This window comes from Camponotus vicinus, unplaced genomic scaffold, assembly GCF_025532165.1.
Source record: "Camponotus vicinus isolate PSW18456_S1 unplaced genomic scaffold, iyCamVici1.0 SCAF_8, whole genome shotgun sequence".
NCBI classification, from domain to species: domain Eukaryota; kingdom Metazoa; phylum Arthropoda; class Insecta; order Hymenoptera; family Formicidae; genus Camponotus; species Camponotus vicinus.
Window position 1 is genome coordinate 3,327,656 of NW_028141980.1, and position 21,939 is coordinate 3,349,594.

At 38.7% G+C, this 21,939-nt stretch overlaps 1 protein-coding gene and 1 long non-coding RNA gene across 4 annotated transcripts in view; both read right to left on the reverse strand.

Annotated features, from left to right (window-relative positions):
- LOC145975617 (2-oxoadipate dehydrogenase complex component E1) overlaps window positions 1-21,939 on the reverse strand; it is a 330,754-nt gene that overhangs the window by 283,760 nt on the left and 25,055 nt on the right. The gene's annotated exons all lie outside the window — the stretch shown is intronic.
- On the reverse strand, window positions 2,585-5,919 carry LOC145975621 (uncharacterized). Its single transcript, XR_014440022.1, has 2 exons — window positions 3,083-5,919; window positions 2,585-2,995 (listed from the first exon to the last, which is right to left on the reverse strand). It is a non-coding gene; the product is annotated as an uncharacterized LOC145975621 (long non-coding RNA).

The following is a 21,939-nucleotide window of genomic DNA, read 5'->3' on the forward strand; positions in this document are numbered from 1 at the left end:
TTCTATATAACCTCCTTTTGCTTCGATAACTGCTTCGATTCTTGGCCTAAAGCGCTGGCACGCTCTCTGCAATGCGCCCTTGTCCATATTTGCGAACGCTGCCTCAATAGCCGCCTGGAGAGATGTCACGTTGGGATGTCTCGACTTGTTGGTCACTCGTTCAATGACGCTCCACACGAAATAGTCCAAAGGATTCAAATCTGGACTGTTCGGAGGCCAGAATTCCTTAGACCAAAACATGTCAACGTTATCCGACAGCCAGTTTTGAACTAAGTGACTCGTGTGCGCAGGCGCGCCATCCTGCTGAAAGATGTACGGTCTTCCGGCGGTCACAGTATCCAGCCATGGCTTCACAATATTCGTCAGAACATGTAAATAAACCTCTTTTGTAACAGTCTCGTGTTTTTGAAAGAAATGTGGCGGCATAATGTGACCTTCATTGGAGACGACGCTTAGGACGTGAACAGAGGCCGGGAATTTCGTCCTAGCTATTACGGGAACTTCATCAGGGTCGTGGGCGAGCCAACGATCGTTCCTTCGGTTCACCTTGGCATCGACAGAAAAAATTTTCTCGTCCGAAAAGAACTTTATGCGCCCCGCAGCTTCGTTTTTCAGCGAACTTAGAAGCAAGTGACAGCGAGCAACTCTCTTCATCTTAGCAGCCTCGGAGAGCATTTGACGAACTTTTATTACGTAGGATTTATAGCGTAGATCCTCTTCAGCAATTCGACGCATTGTAGTGTCACTCACATCCAAACTTTTAGCTACTTTTGTCAGAGACTGCCCAGGGTCCTCTAAAATGAGCTGTTGAGCCTTTGCGATGATTTCTGGGGTTCTTACAGATTTTTCTTTCGAGTGCCTTTTCCTCATCGGGTTTGCAGAACCTTCTGTGGACTTCTCCGAAGCAAAAAATTTAGCCGCAACATCATACACGGTTGATCTTGGGTAACCGAGAAACCGAATAATCTCGGTCTGAGAACGTCCAGCGCGAAGGCCTTCTATTATCGCCGCTCTTCGGTTATATTCCGCACTCGATCTTATTTGTTCGGACATTTTGAGATTACGTACGTTTATTATAAACAATTGAACTGGCGGAACAACAATAACAACCCACTGCCAAAGTTCAATAAGGCGGGAAATTCAAATTTAAATTTGTCCGGATTTTGATGGCGAACCCCTATATATTTTTACGTACAAAAAATCAAACTATATAATATTTAAAAACGATATATACATACGTATACATATATATACAGGGTGAGCCATTTTAATTAACGCACGCAATTATTTCGGAAACAAAGCATTTTAGAGAAAAATGTTTCAGACAAAAGTTGTTTGGTTTCGAGGGGGCCATAAGATGGTATCATTGGTTTGACCTTGAAGAGTTATTTGAAGGTCACATGAAGGTCACCTTCAATTTCTTAAATGGAACCTACTATTTGTCATTGCATATTCTTGTAGCTTATCTCGAGAGCTTTCCAAAACACTATAATTAAGTACTTTTTTGTTAAGTACTTTTTGAGTTATGAGGCTTGAAATAATTTCTTAATTTTACATAAACCGTAAAATATCTTGTAAAATATTCATTTTTCGATTATCTTACCTTAATACTTTTATGTACAAAATAATGAGAGGAATCAATTGGTGTAAAGAAAACACATAGTTGTTTTTAAGAAAAAATATGGAATTGTTAATTGCAAATTACATATTTTTTCTTCAAAACAACTATGTGTTTTTTTTACACCAGTTGATTCCTCTCATTATTTTGTACGCAAAAGTATTAAGGTAAGATAATCGAAAAATGAATATTTTACAAGATATTTTACGGTTTATGTAAAATTAAGAAATTATTTCAAGCCTCGTAACTCAAAAAGTACTTAACGAAAAGGTACTTAATTATAGTGTTTTGGAAAGCTATCGAGATAAGCTACAAGAATATGCAATGACAAATAGTAGGTTCCATTTAAGAAATTGAAGGTGACCTTCATGTGACCTTCAAATAACTCTTCAAGGTCAAACCAATAATACCATCTTATGGCCCCCTCGAAACCAAACAACTTTTGTCTGAAATATTTTTCTCTAAAATGCTTTGTTTCCGAAATACTTGCGTGCGTTAATTAAAATGGCTCACCCTGTATATATATATATATGTATACGTATGTATATATCGTTTTTAAATATTATATAGTTTGATTTTTTGTACGTAAAAATATATAATATAAAGAGCTGTAAGAAACAAACACTCAACGCTGTGGCTCATATCGAGATATCGAGAAGTAAGCAGCGTCGCCCGTCGCCTTCATTGCCCGCTCGATAGAAAGGAGACAGAAGATAGTATTTTCTCGTCTTTTACTCTCTTACTCTTTTACTTAATATATAATTAATCTGAATTAATATATAATTATAATTATACATTAAACTTTTTTTCTATACGTATATATTTATACACACAAACGATATACAAATGTATACTACACATACGTTTACGGCAATTTTTAAATTATAAAATAATGAGTGGTGATTTTCCACACCACCCATGGGGTATCACCAGTGGCGCGTTAGGATTTTATATGTGGACCTTCGCCTGGAGCCCTATTATACCACGTTATATTGTATTAGATAGGAAGAAAAAATATCTAGGAAGAAAAAAGGATAAAGGAAGAAAATGGGATAAATAAATATTTCTTAAATTATTATTATTTTTTGTACAATTTATTTTTTAAAATATTTGAAAGAATAATTATAATAATAGGAATAATTAATATAGTAATAATAGTAAGAATTAATAATTATAATAATAGTAATATTAATAAAAGTAATAATTTTTTATTACTGTGTTCCCTCGGCCGTCTCTGCCTCGATCTCGGCCGCCTCGACCTCGGCCGCCTCCGCTTCGGCCTCGGCCGCCCCCTCTGCCTCTGCCCCATCCGCCCCTATTTTTTTGGTACCAGCGGGCACGGGACCGTCCGCCTCCTCTTTTTTTTTTGTTTGTTTTCTAAAAAATAAAACAAATAATAAATAAATTATAATAATACATATATATAATTTGATAAAATAAAATTTAATATAAAAAATAATATACTATTTTGCTCCTGCTGTGGCTGTTCCTGTGAGTGTTCTTGCTGCTGTTGCTGCTGCTGCTGCTGCTGCTGCTCCATATATGTTTGCAGCTGTTGATGTAATAATTGATTTTGATGCAACAATTGTTGCATCAGCTGCTGCATATTTGGCCGTTCTTGCAGCACCAGCGCATCCATCTCCGCATTTATATCTTCTATAAAATTATTAATAAAGGAAAAATGATAACAGAATAATTAAGGATTAAAGTTTTTTAATATTTGTCTATAAATAAATGATTTACTTACGAGACATGTTGCTCTTCGATCTGCTTCGACCTGTCATCGTGAACGTGAACTGACACTGCGGCATTTATTTGTTTCATGCCGTTTCATTTGTTTTATGCCGTTCATTTATTTCGGGGCGTTTTCATCAGATAATCTTGTCGCCTTGTACACGCAAGTAAACGTATTTTTTTATACGTGATTTGTGAAATCTTGGTGTTCAAGAAACTGTCACAATCCCGATTGTGAGTTCTGATTATTTAAAATATCTATATATCTTTATCTTTTTTCGTCTTTACCTTCTTTGATCCACTCTTCTTTGATTCTTTATTTGTGTCTATTTTTTGTTTCATAAAAATGTGTGATTTGTCAAGAAAAAAACTTAAGCGAAGCTTTTCAAACGCTTGGCTCAATGACGATCGAATTAAACAGATACGCACAGTATCTTTTGAGCTTATATCATTGCATTATATGCAATAAAAATATTTCATGCAATACACATGTTTTAAGACATGCGGATTCTGCGTGTCATAAAAATAATATTAAAGAAAATACTCCGTCTTTATTAAATATTGATAATAAAAATTCAAATAAAAAAATATCCGCAACAATTAACATAAATTTAAAGAAGAAATTTAAAGAACAATGGTTTGATGTCGAATTATTTAAGCCATGGTTACGCAAAGTGTCACACGATGAAAATTCATTTTTTTGTTCATTTTGTGATAAATCTATGGTTGGTGGTTTATCGCAAAGGACCCCGCGGAATCCTTATGGAAAATGGCTTTCGGTCAAATGTTTCGAAACTTTGCAAAAAGATAGTTCTCAACATGTAGATTAAAAGTGTCCATGGGCATGAAGCTCTAAAAATTCGAGATTTTCAGCTACAGCCATCCAAAGTGGTAGATTTTTGAAGGAGTTTGAACCAATAAGGTTGATTTTTGGGCCAGAGCTTCGCACTTTTTTGATTGCATATTTGTATAGTTGCGGTCGAGAGCTTTCCAAAACACCCTATGAAAAGCTTTTTACGTTGGGGAAAGTGAAAGTTATAAGTCCTCAAAGTTTAAGAAACAGGCATGTAGGAAGCATGAGAATTATCAAGACCATCTTATTTATGATTTTTTGTGCTAAGTAGACTGCCTTAATTGTGTGTGTGTGTGTGTGACAGATTGAAAATATATACATGTATTTGTTATTTTATCCTCCTCTTTTTAAATACAGGCTTGGAACTGTCAATGGCAGGGTTACTTTTTTTGTTTCTTTTTTTTGCTTTTCTTTTGCTTTTTTTGTTTCTACAAAACTTTTGTATTTACTACTTTTTTATAAAACCTCACCCAACTAAGATAAGCTACCGTTGCCGAACTTCGGAATATGCTGCAGAAATTCAAAAATCTACCGCTTTGGATGGCTGTAGTTGAAAATCTCGAATTTTTAGAGCTTCATGCCCATGGACACTTTTAATCTACATGTTGAGAACTATCTTTTTGCAAAGTTTCGAAACATTTGACCGAAAGCCATTTTCCATAAGGATTCCGCGGGGTCCTTTATCGTCACGCAGAATCCAAAGCACATATAGAAATATCTAAAAAAACATGAAACAAAAAAAAAGAATACGAAGGAAAATATAAATATAATAAATGATTCAGTTTTGTCGTTTGATGAGCGAAAAAAATCAGCAGAAATTCGGTATGCGGCATTAATCGCTGATAAAAATATTTCGCATCAAACTGCAAAAGAAATCCTTAGCTTCTTTCAAAACATAGGAAAAGATCCTAATGTATTAGAAAACATGAGCATGGGCAGGACGAAATGTAAAAACATTATTACAAATGTTCTATGTCCAGTTGAAACAGATCGTGTCGTCAATAAGCTTCAACATACAAAATTTACAATTTTTATTGATGAAACATCTGATATGACAAATAATAAATGGATGACATTTCTTGTTCGATACGTTGATCCAGAGACATTAGATATTCGCTCACAATTAGTTAAATTAATCGACATTGATGCTAAAGATTCAAGCGCAGAAAAGTTGTTTCAGGCATTTAAATGTGAAATGTGGAAATTACAGATACCTTTTTTAAATATTGTAGCCTTATCATGCGATAATGCATCTGTTATTACAGAAAACATTTATCGTTTAAAAAAAAATTGGAAGAAACATGTCCACATTTATTAACATTTTCATGCCCATGTCATTCCTCCGCATTAGCAGCGCATGCTGCTTGTTCTAAAATACCTGCATATTGCGAGGAATTTCTAAAAAAAATTGCTACTTATCTCAATAGCAGTCCAAAACGTTCGGCTATTTTTCTTGAATTTTGTGAATGTTTCCAAGAAACAAATCGCAAAATATTGAAATTATGTGATACACGCTGGCTTTCGCGTTATTTATGTATCGAAAGGCTTCTTGAATCTTGGGATACAATTAAATACTTTCTTACTGAAATGGTTGTGAGCGAAAAAACAAATTCTGGAGAATATCTACTGTCTATGATGGGCAACGTAGAGATGAAAGCTTATTTTCTGTTTTTAAATATGTTTTAAATTTCTTTAATGCATTTAATGCATTCTTTCAAGCATTAGAAACGAGGATTCATTTATTACATGCAAAATCTGTAAATTTTCTTTTTCAAATCTGTAGAAATTTTTTAAAAGAAGAATATTTAAAACCATTTTCTACAAATATTATATTCTCACTGAAAGAAAATCAAAAAGCTATAAATGAAATTATTTTTGGATCAGAATGTGAAGAATATTTAAATGAATTAACGCTGAAAGGTCACATAAACATAGTTAGAATTGTTCGAGAGAATTGTTTAACATTTTATGTGACTGCTGCGGAAGAAATTCGTAAAAGATTACCTATAAATAACATATTTTTATCAAAATTACAAATTTTTCGGCCATATATAAGTTTATTTGATAATAATAGAGAAATATCATTCAATGATATTTCTTTTATAGCTAAAACTATCGGCGGTTTTGACGAAGATGGTTTAAAAAAAGAATGGATTGCCCTACCATTAGATTTTACAATGGAAGAAAAACAAAGTTTTTCTAAATTAAATTTCGACAGCATGTGGAAAGAAATTTTACAAAGTCAATACAATAATCTTGTTAAATATCCCAATTTAACAAATGTTATAAATACTATTAGATCGCTTCCAAATTCAAATGCCGATCCGGAGAGGATGTTTTCTCTTTTAAATAATTTAAAAACGAAAAAACGTAACAGTTTTTCGTCGGCTACTGTTAATGCAATTTGTGTATTTAAATCTGCATTAAAAACGAGAGGAGAAACAGCTATGAAAATGAAAATTGACGAAAAACATTTGTCACTTATGTCAGCGGACAAATTATATGCTCCCGCTGCTAAGAAAGATAAAAGTATTTTAAGATTACATGCTGCAGAGACTACTGATATAGCTGGTTCTTCATGTCATAAATAATAAATTCTGTCTGTGTAACAGACAACATATTTGTAAAACATAAGTATGTGAAAAACATCTTGTCTGTATAACAGACAACATATCTGTAAAACGTAAGTATGTGAAAAACATCTTGTCTGTATAACAGACAACATATTTGTGAAACGTAAATATGTGAAAAACATCTTGTCTGTATAACAGACAACATATCTGTAAAACGTAAGTATGTGAAAAACATCTTGTCTGTATAACAGACAACATATTTGTAAAACGTAAGTATGTGAAAAACATCTTGTCTGTATAACAGACAACATACTTGTAAAAAGTGTATCAAAGGTAGGTATATCATAGGTATATAAAAGTGTATCAAAGGTAGGTATATCATAGGTATATAAAAGTTTTGTCTGTATAACAGACACACTTGTAAATGACGAAACAATACAATATAACGTGGTATAATAGGGCTCCAGGCGAAGGTCCACATATAAAAACCTAACGCGCCACTGGTGATACCCCATGGGTGGTGTGGAAAATCACCACTCATTATTTTATAATTTAAAAATTGCCGTAAACGTATGTGTAGTATACATTTGTATATCGTTTGTGTGTATAAATATATACGTATAGAAAAAAAGTTTAATGTATAATTATAATTATATATTAATTCAGATTAATTATATATTAAGTAAAAGAGTAAGAGAGTAAAAGACGAGAAAATACTATCTTCTGTCTCCTTTCTATCGAGCGGGCAATGAAGGCGACGGGCGACGCTGCTTACTTCTCGATATCTCGATATGAGCCACAGCGTTGAGTGTTTGTTTCTTACAGCTCTTTATATTATATATTTTTACGTACAAAAAATCAAACTATATAATATTTAAAAACGATATATACATACGTATACATATATATATATATATATATATATATATATATATATATATATATATATATATAAACGAATTGTGAACGCGTTATTGAGCACGTTTGTCGAAAAGGGTTTTACTTTTATCAGAAATTTCATGTTAAAATTTGTATTGTGTACAATAAAATATAATTGTGTAAAGTGATAAATAATTGATTTAAAAATTTATTATTTTTTATTTTTTAAATAATTTTTCGTTTTTAAATTGAATAAATAATATTATTTTATATTTTATTTGATAATAACAAATTAAAAAATAAATTGAATTAGAAATAAATAATTATTTTTTTTTTAAATGAATTATTACAATACAAATTTTAGCATGAAATTTATCATAAAAGCAAAACCATTTTCGACAAACGTGCTCAACATGTATTCTCACAATTCGTTTATATATATATATATATATATTGTGTGTGTGTGTGTGTGTGTGTGTGTGTGTGTGTGTGTGTTCGTTTATAAATATTACATAGTTTGATTTTTTATATGAAAAAATATATAATATAAAAAGCTGTAAGAGTCAAACATTCAACGCTGTGGGTCATATCGAGATATCGAGAAGTAAGCAGCGTCGCCCGTCGCCGTCGCCTTCGTTGTCAGCTTGGTAGGAAGGAGACAGAAAACTGTATTCTGTCTTCTTCTACTACCCGAAGCTAGCCGAAGCGCCGAGCTCACACGTACGCTTACGCTCACATGTCTGTTACCCCCTCCACTACGGGTTGCATGTTGTTTGCGTCCCGGATCTGGCAGCTCTGCCTCACCCCCAATATAATTCTAGATTTTTTTTCCATTCGACGTATCCTTATCTCGCATTGAATTACTTGTCGCGCGAATTTATAAACAATATAAACAAATAGCGCCCCCAGAATCATCTTCCATATTTTTTTTCTCGGAAGGAATGCAACGTATCAGCGCCGATGTTCGGCTGCTTTGCGCTCTCGCGGTACACCCCCTCACCCCCAATATAAGTAATTCTAGATGTTTCTTCCATTCGACGTATTCTTATCTCGCATTGAATTACTTGTCGCGTGAATTTATAAATAATATAAACAAATAGCGCCCCCAGAATCATCTTCCATATTTTTTCTCGGAAGGAATGCAACGTATCAGCGCCGATGTTCGGCTGCTTTGTGCCCTTGCTTCCTCCGTTCATATAAGCGAAGGTGATACGCGCGAATTCTTTCTGAGATGTAAATAAATGATTGATACACCATACTTATGTATTAAATACAAAGATAAGAAAGGATTAGACGAAATATATAAGGAGGATTGAAGCGCATCAAATCATAGTACGTGATTTGAACGCGCATCGACACGTGCAAGTGCTCCGTAGAAAATTGTGACGTGTGTAATAAAAGTGTGAAAAGGACAGCAAAAATGGAAAACATCGAGCAGACTGAACGCGACCTGGTGGAGTAGTCCCGCCAAATTGCCACCTTGGGCGAGTATTTTACATGGCTGCAGCGTTGCGAGGAATTTATCAAACAGCTTGAAGAACGCAGTCGTGTCAAGCGTCCGCGATTCTCGATCGGAAGTAGTCAATCTCTGGTGGCTAAAATCGCGCGACTCGAAGGTGCAAAGACTCGATTGCAAAGACGGTTTATACCCAGTGGTGGTGATTACAGCGGCGACAATAACGTGGAAAGACTCGTTTGGCGAGAGATCGATACCGCGTTCGATAGCCGTATTCTGACCGGTGCTGTGATTAACTCAAACCATATCGAACCTCGTCAATTTTTCGAGGATGCCAAAGACATCGTGCTCGAGCAAGTGCAAGACGTTATAAAAAGACACAACAGTGTAAAAGTGAACACTATATTCAATGGTGAATTTGTGTCGGGTAATAAGCGTGCAAATAAAAGTATCAATACGAGAAACTGTGAACTCTTTCGCACATCCGATTTACACGAGTGGTACGAGCGCCGCGTTATCGAGCCCACCCTAGCATCGCTGGAAGAATTTCAAGAACGCGATAGTGGCTGGGCATTGTCGCGAATATTGAATTTGACTGTAAATATAAATAAATATAATCCTATGCGCGCGGGATGTCACATTAAATTGTCATGAGAGATTACGACGAAGAGAGCAGTGATTAACGTGCAATCTAAAGACAATGCGTGTTTCGCGTGGGCAGTGGTCGCCGCTCTATATCCCGCCGAAAAAAAGGGGGAACGGGAATCATCGTATCCGCATTACGCAGTGCTGAATCTCCGGGACATTGAGTTTCCAGTGACTGTGAATCAAATTAAAAAATTTGAACTTGCAAACAATATCTTGATCAACGTGTACATCGAGAAAGAGAACAGCATTGTCCCGATACGTCTTTCGAAGCAGAAGCGAGATAAGCACGTCAACTTGTTGTACGTGGAAGACGGTAACAACGTCGGGCATTTCGCTTGGATCAAAAATTTATCCCGGCTCGTGAGCTCGCAACTGAACAAAAAAGATCATAGAAAATATATCTGCGATCGGTATGTAAATATATTTAATATAAAATAATTATATCAAATAATTTATATAAAATAAAAAATCTTATGATAAAATTTTTCTTTTACAGATGCTTGCACTATTTCAGTTCAGAAGACAAATTGCAGTTACATACGGTAGACTGCGGGGAGATAAACGATTGTGCTATCCGGTTGCCGAGCGATAAGGACAAGCGGATATCGTTCAACAACTACAACAGGAAAGAGCGGCTTCCATTTGTGGTCTATGCCGACTTGGAATGCGTTTTGACCAAGATGGAGGAGGAAGAAAAGAACGCGTACCAGCACCATCGGGTATTTAGTATAGCGTATTATGTGCATTGTTCGTACGACGACTCGTTATCCGTTTATAATTCTCGCCGTAGCGCCGATTGCGTTTCGTGGTTCGCCGAAGAACTTAGAAATTTAGCGTTATGTGTAAAGACTATTTTAATGACTACAAATGTCCCCATGGTAAATTTAACATCGGACGAGTGGGAAAAATTTCACAGCGCAACGCATTGCCATATATGCGAAAAACCGTTTACGCAAGAAGACGATACACGCGTACGCGATCATTGTCATTCGACCAGGCGATATAGGGGTTCCGCGCACTCAAATTGCAATCTAAATTACAAAGAATCATTATATATTCCGATAGTCTTTCATAATTTATCAGGTTATGACGCACATTTCATTATCAAGGATATAGCTACGGCGTTCGAAGGAGAAATCGAATTACTTCCAATAACTAAAGAAAAGTATATATCGTTTACAAAAACTGTTAAACTCGCACAAGGCAATTGGAAAAATTATAATATATAAAATTAAGTTTTATCGATTCGTATAAATTTCTCGCGACAAGTCTCGACAAATTGGCATCTTTTTTAAAGAAAGATAAACTCAAAATTTTACATTCACAATTTCAAAATTTATCTGCAGAAAATTTCAGTTTATTAACACGGAAAGGCGTCTTTTCGTACGAATACGTCGACTCTGTAGATAGGTTGCAAGATATGTGTTTACCACCGCGCGAATCATTTTACAGTTCCTTGACCGGCGAAACTATATCCGAGAGCGATTACGCGCGCGCCGAGAATATCTGGACGCGATTCTCCATTCGGACGTTAGGCGAATATAGCGATTTGTACCTGAAAATCGATGTCTTGTTATTAGCCGATATTTTTGAAAACTTTCGCGATAGTTGCACCAAAAGTTACGGACTCGACCCCGCGTATTACTATACTCTCCCCGGATACACGTGGGATGCCATGTTGAAGCATATCAAGATTACGTTCGAATTGCTTACCGACATCGACATGGTTATGTTTATCGAACGCGGTGTACGCGGTGGTCTGAGTCAGTGTTCCAACAGATACGTTCGCGCTAATAACAAGTACATGGAGTCGTACGATCCATCGAAACCATCGTCATACTTGATGTATTTCGATGTAAATCATTTGTACGGATGGGCAATGTGTCAACCGTTGCCCTATGCCGATTTTCGATGGGTCGACGACGTGTCGAATTTTGACGTAGCATCTATCGCGCTAGATTCGCCTACAGGCTATATCCTCGAAGTCGATCTTGAGTACCCGCAACATGTTCACGATACGCACACTGACCTCCCGTTTTGTCCGACACGCGACAAGCCACCCGGCAAGCGGCAAGACAAGCTTCTTGCAACGTTATACGATAAGAAGCATTACGTGATACACTACCGTAACCTACAGCAATGTACGCAACACGGCCTTCGCGTTACAAAAATATATCCCGTATTACAATTTACGCAATCTCCGTGGCTTCGCAGTTATATCGAATTAAATACACAGTTTAGAACACTCGCGAAAAATGATTTTGAAAAAAATTTATACAAATTAATGAACAATGCGGTATTTGGCAAAACGATGGAAAATGTGCGTAATCGTGTCGATGTAAAATTATTGACAAAGTGGGACGGACGATACGGCGCAGAAGCGATGATCGACAAACCAAATTTCCATAGTTGAAGCGTCTTTTCAAAAAATTTAATCGCCGTAGAATTGCGCAAACTGGAAGTAAAATTTTATAAACCAATCTACGTCGGTATGTGCATACTCGACATATCGAAAGTGTGTCTGCACGAATTTCACCACGAGTACATGTTTTCTCTGTATCGCGACAAATGCCGGGTAATGTACACCGACACAGATAGTCTAATATATCACGTCGAGTGCGTCGATGTGTACGAGAACATGATACGCGACATCAACCGATTTGATACAAGTGATTATGCGATAGACAATGCGTACGGTATACCGCTCGTGAACAAAAAAGTACCGGGCTTGATGAAGGATGAAAGCAATGGCGCGATAATGACCGAATTCGTCGGGCATAGAGCAAAAATGTACGCGGTTAGAGTGGACGGAAAAAAGGACACGAAGAAGGCAAAAGGCGTCGAGCAACGTTGTCGCGAGAACGATAACGTTTGACGATTACACGCGGTGTTTGCACGGTGAGGTCGAAATGACGCGACAACAGTCCTGTATAAGATCTAAATTACATCAAGTATACACAATTCGCGAGACGAAAATTACTCTGAGTCCGTACGATGACAAGCGATATATCGTACCCGAAACCACCGATACGCTACTGTGAGGACATTATAGAATCCTTATAATACCTTTATAATATGTAATGTAAAATGTAAAATGTAAAATGTGTGTGTGTGTATTATACTATTAAAAGAAATATTAATAAAGATTTTTGTATTTTTTTATATTTCATATATTTTTATGTAATGCATATCTTACACATTTATATTAAGAATAAAAAAAATACATATATAATACTATTGAAAGGAAATATTAATAAAGATTTTTTTTGTATTTTTATATTTCATATAGTTTTATGTAATACATATCTTACACATTAAATACATATACTATATTGAAAGAAATATTATTAAACATTTTTTATATTTTATATATTTTTATGTATTTTTATATATTTTCATTTTTCAAATATTATGTTGTACACATATATTTTTTCTTGAAAATATAAAATAAACACTGTATAAATTAAATCACATTGTCCTTATGTATCCAAGAGTTGTGCGAATTGTCAAATCCCAGCCATTTCACGTAAATCTCGTCACCTTTCCTGAACAGTACTTTCTCCACGAGATACACGTCCGGATAATTCGCGCGATGCAACTCGTGCTCGTAGAACGCTCCGGCGATAGATTTTTTGCGATAATCCTCAAGTAAATAGTTTACGGGATTAGTATGCTGCACTTTTACAATTTTAAACACCTCGGTTGTCCAATTTGGCGTGTAACCTTTCTCGAAAATTGTCTTGTACTTGCTAACGCGTACCGAGTCACCTACTTTGAATTTTGCCGGACCCGCGATATTTACACGGTTGTACACCGTAGTCAAGAGTCTTTCAGCGATCGCGGAGGTAATGTCGACGGGTCGCATACCGATTGTTCGATGCTTGCGCGCGTTGTAATCCGATACGAGTCGCGGCAACGCGTTGATCCACTTGTAAGATCCGTTCAGCGTAAACATCTTCCACATGTCGTTTTTCAGCGTGCGATTGAATCGCTCAACGATCGATGCCTTCAATACCGAATATGTAGAATAGTGATTGATGTTATATTTCCGCATGAGCCATTGCACGTCGGCGTTATAAAATTCCTTCCCCTTATCGGTCTGTATGTTTTTCGGACACCTCTTGCTATCTCGAATTATCTCGGCGATAGCGTCAGCTGTCTCGTTTCCGCTTTTACTTTTGAGTGGTACGGCCCACGCGTGCCTGCTCAACACATCGATGACAGTGAGTATGTAGTGGTAACCTCTGTTGAAACGAGAGTACGGACGCATCTTGACGATGTCAGCTTGCCACAGGTATCCCCGCATCGTATCCCCGCACTATGATATGTCTTCGGGGAAAATTTCGATAGTCATTCGATAGTCGTTCGATAACCGTTTCGATAGACGTTCCTGGCCCGTTCATAGCCGTTCGTTAACGTTCGATAGTCGTTCGATAGACGTTCCTGGCCCGTTTGATAGCCGTTTTTAAGCCGTTTGTAGTCGTTTCTGAGCCGTTCACTGCCGTCCTTGACCCGTTTGTAGTCTTTCCTTACTCGTTTGATAGTCGCTCCCGACCCGTTCGCAGCCGTTCCTGAGTCGTTCACTGCCATCCTTGACCCGTTTGTAGTCGTTCCTTACTCGTTTGATAGCCGTTTCTAAGCCGTTCGTAGTCGTTTCTAAGCCGTTCACTGCCATTCTTGACCCGTTTGTTGCCGTCCTTGATCCGTTTGTTGCCGTCCTTGACCCGTTTGTTGCCGTGATTGACCCTGTTGGTAGTCGCTTCTAAGCAGTCCGTAGTCTCGTTCACAGTCGTTTCTGACCCGTTCGTAGCCTCGTTGGCAATCGTTTCTGACCCGTTCGTAGCCGTTCCAGAGTTGTATGCCGCCTCGTATGTAGCCGTTCCTGACGTGTTCATAGCCTTGTTCACAGCCGTTCCTGAGGTGTTCGTAGCCTCGTTCTTAGCTGTTCTTGAATTGTTCGTAGCCTCGTTCGTGGCCGTTTCCTCTTCGATCACTGCCACTCATTGTAGTTTGATAGTCGTTCGATAACCGTTTGTAGTCGTTCGATAACTCTTCGTAGATGTTCGATAAGCCTTTGTAGATGTTCAATAATTGTACAATAGCCGCTCCTAAGCCGTTCACTACAGCTCATTACAGGTTGATAGCCGTTTCTGAATTAGTGTTAATCGCACGCCGAAGCTCGTTTATCGCAGTCTGCAAAGCTCGCATATCCTTCTCGAACGCAGTCAGCTTCTCGTCTGATTCATTCTGTTGATTCTTCAACGTTTTAACGCATTGTTCCACGTACAGTTTGTTGACTGCAGTATCAGCCTCAGGTTGCGCTACACGGCGAATCTTGCGCGACCTCGCGTCATAGTCCGTAGTGACGCGATACAGAGTGTTTTGACGCAAGTAACTTGTCACCAATTTACCCCAATAATCGCTTCTGCTGATTTCTTCATTTCTCCGTTCGAATAATCCAAATTTGTTGATAGGCATTTTTTCGATGCGAGTGACGTCGATCGACTGATTAGTTTTGTCGAGACACCGTTTAATTTATAATAAGGCCGACTTCGCGAAGTTTCTCTATAATCGATAGGATCTCGTTGTCATGAGCGTTGTGGCCAGCTCGGTGCGAAGCGTCGAGCAATCGTAGTCGATCCACTAGTTCGTTGGGGTCGTCCCAGTGCACGTAATCGATCTTATTGTCGGTTAGCGTCATCGCGCGAGGCATGAAAATACTCCCGTTCCAGATTTTTTCTTTTTCGATTCGATCGACATCAACAGTGCAATTATTTGTTTATACTTGTATCCCTTGTTGCTCTTTAATTGACCTTGCGCATCATATTGGCGTTTATGCGCACTCGTCGCCATTAATATGCTCTTATATTTTTGCATCGTCCTCAGTGTATATGACGTCATCGGGAATTCTCTTGAAGAGCAACTATAATCTTGGTGTACCAATGTACCTCACTTTGTCTATGATTATAGAGTCATCTTTATCAATGTCGAATCGTTTGTTACCAAGACGCATTTCATTCTCATCGAAATAGACACCGTACACGTGATCGATCTCGTTTTTTTCGTCGCCTCTAAGGAGAGCGCTGATGTACTTTTGTCCCAGTGGTCCCAAGTGCTCTCGTAACACTTCTTGACCTTCCGACGTTTGTAACATGTTTCGAACAAATGTTTCGAACGGGTTGCCCGTGGTTTCGAAAACATTTTTGATTGCGAGTGATTCGGGTATTGGGTGGGTTGTACGATTCTCGTTGTCGCGGACGGTGTAGAGATTATCGGCGGTTGATCCAGTAAAGCATCCGATAGGTCGGATGTACGCGGCGTCGAAACGATTCGCCTTCAATCGTTTCCTCTTTTTTCGGTGTCGCATCCTCCTCCTCTTCTTCCTCCTTGTACCGCTTGATGAGTAACGTTTTAATCTTCGCGTCAACGTTGCTCTCCGGCTCGTTTTTCACCGCAATTAAGCTAGAGTTGTCGACGATCTTTTGTAGTGGCTCGATAATAGGCCTAAAATGGGTCTTGACCGCGATATAGTCGTCGATCTTACCGGTCTTCAGAGCGCGATGTTTCTTGCGGATCGATTCGCTCGTTTTCTCAATCTCCTTCGCAATCTTTTCACGCTCGCGAATATTATCACTTCCAGCCATGTCGACAGAATGTCGAGCGTTTCACCCCTCTCGACAAAATGTCGGCAGCAACCAATCGTTTTGCGGTATCACGAACACGTTAAATCCTTTTCTGTATCGCCCGTTCGTAAGCGAGCTGTCCTTATCTATCACTAGAAATCCATACTTTTGCTGCCAACAAGTACGACATAATTTACTGAAATCCTCGTACGACATGTCGGTATTCACGTGATCGTTGTACACGTGTTTCAAGTTGGTACCATCCTGTTTAAACAAGATCAGCAGGTTCGCGTTGTCGCGTATAAGATGTTTTGGTATTCTCGCGTACGTCTGACAGAGATAGAAGCAATCAACGTTCGAGTGACGATCCATTGAGAAGTACTCTCTTATCGTATCTTGCTTGTCGCACGCCACGTCATCGAAGACGAAAATCGATTTTGGACGTGCCTCGCTCGGTGGAATGACGTCACTGTTATTGGAGAATGTAAAGTAGCCGATTTCGTCGATCGGCGTCAACAAATTCTCCAGATATCGATATTTCGGCTGTTGCAGCGACTTCGAGTACACGTACACGTTCTCGAAACGTACACCGTGTGGACTTTCCAGTAGACTTATCAGAACGTTGGTTTTACCACAATTCGAGGGGCCGCAAACGATCGCGCGTATAGTAGTCGGTAGCATCGTACCGTGTCTGCGCATCTCCGCGTTGTCCCCCATTGATCGTAATCTGTCATCGCAATTCGTCACGCGTATCGTCAAAGAATGTCGTACGAACCGCATGTTTTCTCTTTCGAATAAATTTTGTGAATGATCACGAGGGGGGAGACCTATTTATAGAGGTGTCTCGACTCGAAACCGCTCAGTATCAAAAATGTTTCTTCTTCTGTCGGATAAAAGAGATTCTCTGGCTTACCGCTGAACAACTGCAGTATATCCCAAAGATTGTTTTACTGCAAAATTTTGGTAATTACGTGGAACGATTGTGGGACAAGCTTCCAGAATATATAAAGGCTGATTCGGAGGTTCAACAACATCGTTCGTGCATGCGACATTACAATCAGCCGTGGCAGCGAACACACATCGACGGTCCGCCACCGTTAATAAAAGATTGCGACGAATGTCAGCGAGAATTGTAAGAAGTAGCGGTCTCTTAAATCATGCGATAAACGCGCTTCCGATCGAATTTAATATTTCCTGCTATCAGTTTTGCGGTCCAGGCACGCGGTTGCTGAAGCGATTAGCCAGAGGCGATCGAGGTATCAATCCATTGGACGCGGCGTGTCGTGAACACGATATAGCATACTCTCGGAGCAACGATCTCACCGAGAGACACGCGGCGGATAGAATACTCGCTGAGAAAGCGCAAAATCGCATCGGTGCGAGAGATTCGACTCTCAGTGAGAGAGCCGCCGCCACAGCTGTCTGGGCAGCGATGAAAGCCAGGACGAAGCTCGGTATGGGTCTGAAGAGGACGAAAACGAAGAAAAAAACGGCGAAGAAACGGATACTTCCGGTAGCGAAATGCGGCGGTGCATTGCCGATTCTACCAATGTTGGGTGCGCTCGGATCCCTAATCGGTGGAGCGGCGGGTGTAGCGAAGGCGGTGAACGACGGAAAAGTCGCGCAACGTCAGTTGCAAGAGATGCTACGTCACAATCGCGCTATGGAAGGTCGCGGATTATATCTCGCTCCTTACAAATACGGACGAGGAGCCTCAACGAGAAAAAAAAAAACGTCAAGAGACGCTAAAAATGCCGCAGGGTGCAACTACCAACGTACAATTGCTACAACTGGCAAAACGTATGCGCATTCCATATTTTAGAGGTGTTTTCATGCGCAACTCTTTACCGACCGGTGGTATATATCAAAACGAGAGCGGCATCGTAAATCTGGATAGCGTCGAAGGACCAGGTACTCATTGAGTAGCGTACGCAAAGAGGGGGAATCGCGTTATATATTTCGACAGTTTCGGCAATCTTCGACCACCGAATAAATTGGTGTGATATCTCGGACGAAACGTAACGAAGATACAGTACAATTACACACCTGTTCAAACTTACGATCAGAGCATCTGCGAACAATTGTGCTTGCAGTTTCTTCGAACGGTCGATGCATGCGAATTTAAAGACAGATATTGCGCTATTTAACTTAGTATTCGTTAAACAGTTTTGTCGACATGCCTATGACATTCACGTTGACTGGGAAGAGTAGCGTTCTCGCGGCAAACTTCTTTTCCACCATAGATTTGAGCGACGATGAATACGAACTCGGTCTAACGGATTTTGAGACTTATCACACGATACCGAATGTGAATTCCTCGAATAATAAATTTTACTTTGGCAAAGACGACGCGGAAATTACGATTCCCGAGGGATCGTATGAGTTGCGAGATATACATGCATTTTTGAAACATGCAATTTCACGGAAACATCGCGATAAGAAACACATTGACGACGGTGACTATGAAGATGGAGAATATCCGATAATGCTCCGTGCTAATTACAATACGATAAGGAGCGAGATCAAATATAGAATAAACTTTAGCAAGCCCAACAACATTGGATCGCTGCTAGGATTCTCGAATCGTATTCTCGAGCCGCGAAAATGGTACGAATCGAACATGCCGATTAACATTATCAACGTGAATATTATCCGTATAGAGTGTAACGTGACCGCGGGCGCGTACAACAACGGCAAACTCGTTCATACGATACATGAATTTTCACCGAGAGTACCACCGGGATATAAGATATCGGAAACGCCTGCGCAGATCATTAAAAACCAACACGCAAATTCGCACTATATTATCACGGTTTCTTAAAATAGATGAGTTGAAGTGGCCGTGGAGAAATTTTTTTACAGATGGGTCGATATCTGTCCTTATAGGGGCATCATGAAAATAAAAATGTTGTTCGTTTTCTAACATAATTTTAATTTTTTCTCTTCATGTAAAAAATTGAGCTTATCAATTTTAAAGTTTCTCTTCCATGTAGTACCAGTATTACGGGTATTTAAATTCGAAAAAAATAGTAAATCTGAAGAAGTTAACCTGACTTGAGTATTGTGATTTCTTGTGAACCATTTTTATCCTTTCAGTTTTTGTATAGGTCGCCGTTTTCCAGTTCCCCGAAACTCCACCTTCTAATAAAAAATTTAAGATGTCAGGATCTTCATTATAATGTCTACTTTGAATTTATTCGGCGATATTTTGTGAATACTGTAATTTTCCATGTAAACGCAATTAAGTTCCAAATTGCTCGGATTTGTTACGATTTCGCGACTGTACGCATATACGTGCCAATTTTATTGTTTGAGCTGTTTTTTTTTTCAATTGAAAGGAGAATTCTCTAAATTCTATCATTCCTTCCTCTTTTAGTTTTGATGTCATAAAGGAATTTACAAATATAATTTCTAAAAAGTAAGTCATATGCATCATGGCATCGTTTACGAAGCGGGAAATATTGGAGCACATTGTTGGTAATACCGAACTGACTCCTGCTATTAATTATATTCTGAAAAAATTAAACGTTTGTGAAAAAAATATTACTTCTGATACTATGGATCGCTTGCGGAAAGCACTGTTTTCTCTACGATCTAAGCGTAATAGTAAATTTGAGGTTGCATGTCGAAAAAGGGATTACTTCGAGTCAAGAAATTCCTCTTGGCTTGATTCTGAATTTAAAATTCCTGACCAAATAAATGTTGTTGCTAATGAGAAATCCACTGCAACTCCTGGCCCAGGTCGTCCTCCTGTTCCTTTCGATGAAAAGTCTAAGCGATCCAAACGTAGAGAAGTTGCAGTGATTAGTGCTAGCGTGCAACATGATCCACAAAAAATGCTAATGGCATGTCGATATGCAGCTAGACGTTCTGGCGCAAATGATCTACGTGCCTTACTGGGCAAATTCACAGACGCCAATTCAGAAACACCGACAAAAATTCGGAAATTGCTGGATTCAAAAACAACTCAAGTCATTAAGAAGACTGCAGAACAAGCTTTGGTATTCCTATTTGACAACTCTCTATCAAAGAACGTGTATACAAACATGCGCTTAGAATCGAAAGCCTGTGGAGCTGATATTTGGCCGCCTTACAATGAGCTAAGGGCACTCAAGGCTGAATGCAGACCGCCAAAAGAAGTTGTTTCCATTAAAGAAAACGAAGCTGAAGTCCCGGTTCAGTCTTTATTGGATCATACTTCAAAACGGCTGGTGAAATTACAAAAAGAGGTAATACTAGAAGCTATGCAGAGAATGAACTGTACCGTAATGGATGTCGTGCTTTTGTGTTCTTCGGGATTAGGCGGAAGTACTGGCCATTCAGCCTATAAACAATCGTACAGATCTGTACAGCATGAAGTCGACATTCAAGATAGCGACTTACTCGCTACAGTTCTCATTCCGCTTCAATTAATAACTAAAGATAACGTGATTTTATGGACAAATAGGACATCCCAATCTGCTAGATTTTGTCGTCCGATCAAACTTCAATATATGAAAGAATCAGTGAAGATCATTATTAACGAGAAAGAATATATTGACCAGCAAATAAACAATCTGCGAGTGTTCAACATTTTTGTAAATGAAAATCACTGCATACGTATTCATTATGCCGTATTTTTTACACTGATTGATGGCAAAGTTCTTAATGCAATTACAAACACCAAGTCCATGCAAGCATGCCCAATTTGCCATGCAACGCCTAAACAGTTCAACGACCTGTCAAATAAAACGAAAGAAGCTTTCCTACCAGGTTCCAAATCGCTTGTGTACGGAATAAGTCCCTTACACGCGTGGATTCGGTTATTAGAATGCTGTCTGCACATTTCGTACAGAGTCGATATAAAAGTGTGGCAAATTAGAGGTGATAAACTGAAGGTCGCGTATGCTGATAGGAAGAAGCGCGTTCAAGCGATTCTTTGGGAAAGGCTGAGATTGATAGTTGACAGACCGAAACCAGGGGGATCTGGAACTACAAATGATGGTAATACGGCTAGAAGAGCATTCGAAAATCCAACTCTCCTTGCTGAATGTCTAGACCTTCATTTTGGATTGCTAAAGAACATACAAACCATCTTAATCGCCTTGTCTTGCCATATGCCCATCGACTCAGCACGCTTCGATGTATTATGCTCTCGTACCGCGGAAATCTATGTAGAGAATTATCCATGGTATCCAATGCCCTCAACAGTCCATAAAATTCTTATACACGGTGCTGATATATTGCGTACAAGTATTTTTCCTGTGGGAATGCTGGGCGAAGAAGCGAGTGAAGCTCGCAATAAAGATTACAAAAATTTTCAGCTGTTTCACAGCAGGAAGACCAGTCGCAAGGATACACTGACAGACTTATTTTACAGGGTTATGGATACATCTGACCCAATCATCTCGTCTGTGAGTCTGACTTCGCGCATTAATAAGAAGAAAGTTCTCGCTCTTCCTCGAGAGGTATTGGATTTGCTCACAATTCCGGAAAAAGAGGCAGCAAGTAGCTCTCCAGCAGATACAGAGATCAAAATTGTAGATGAAGATGACACGGGGATTTCGCAAAGTATC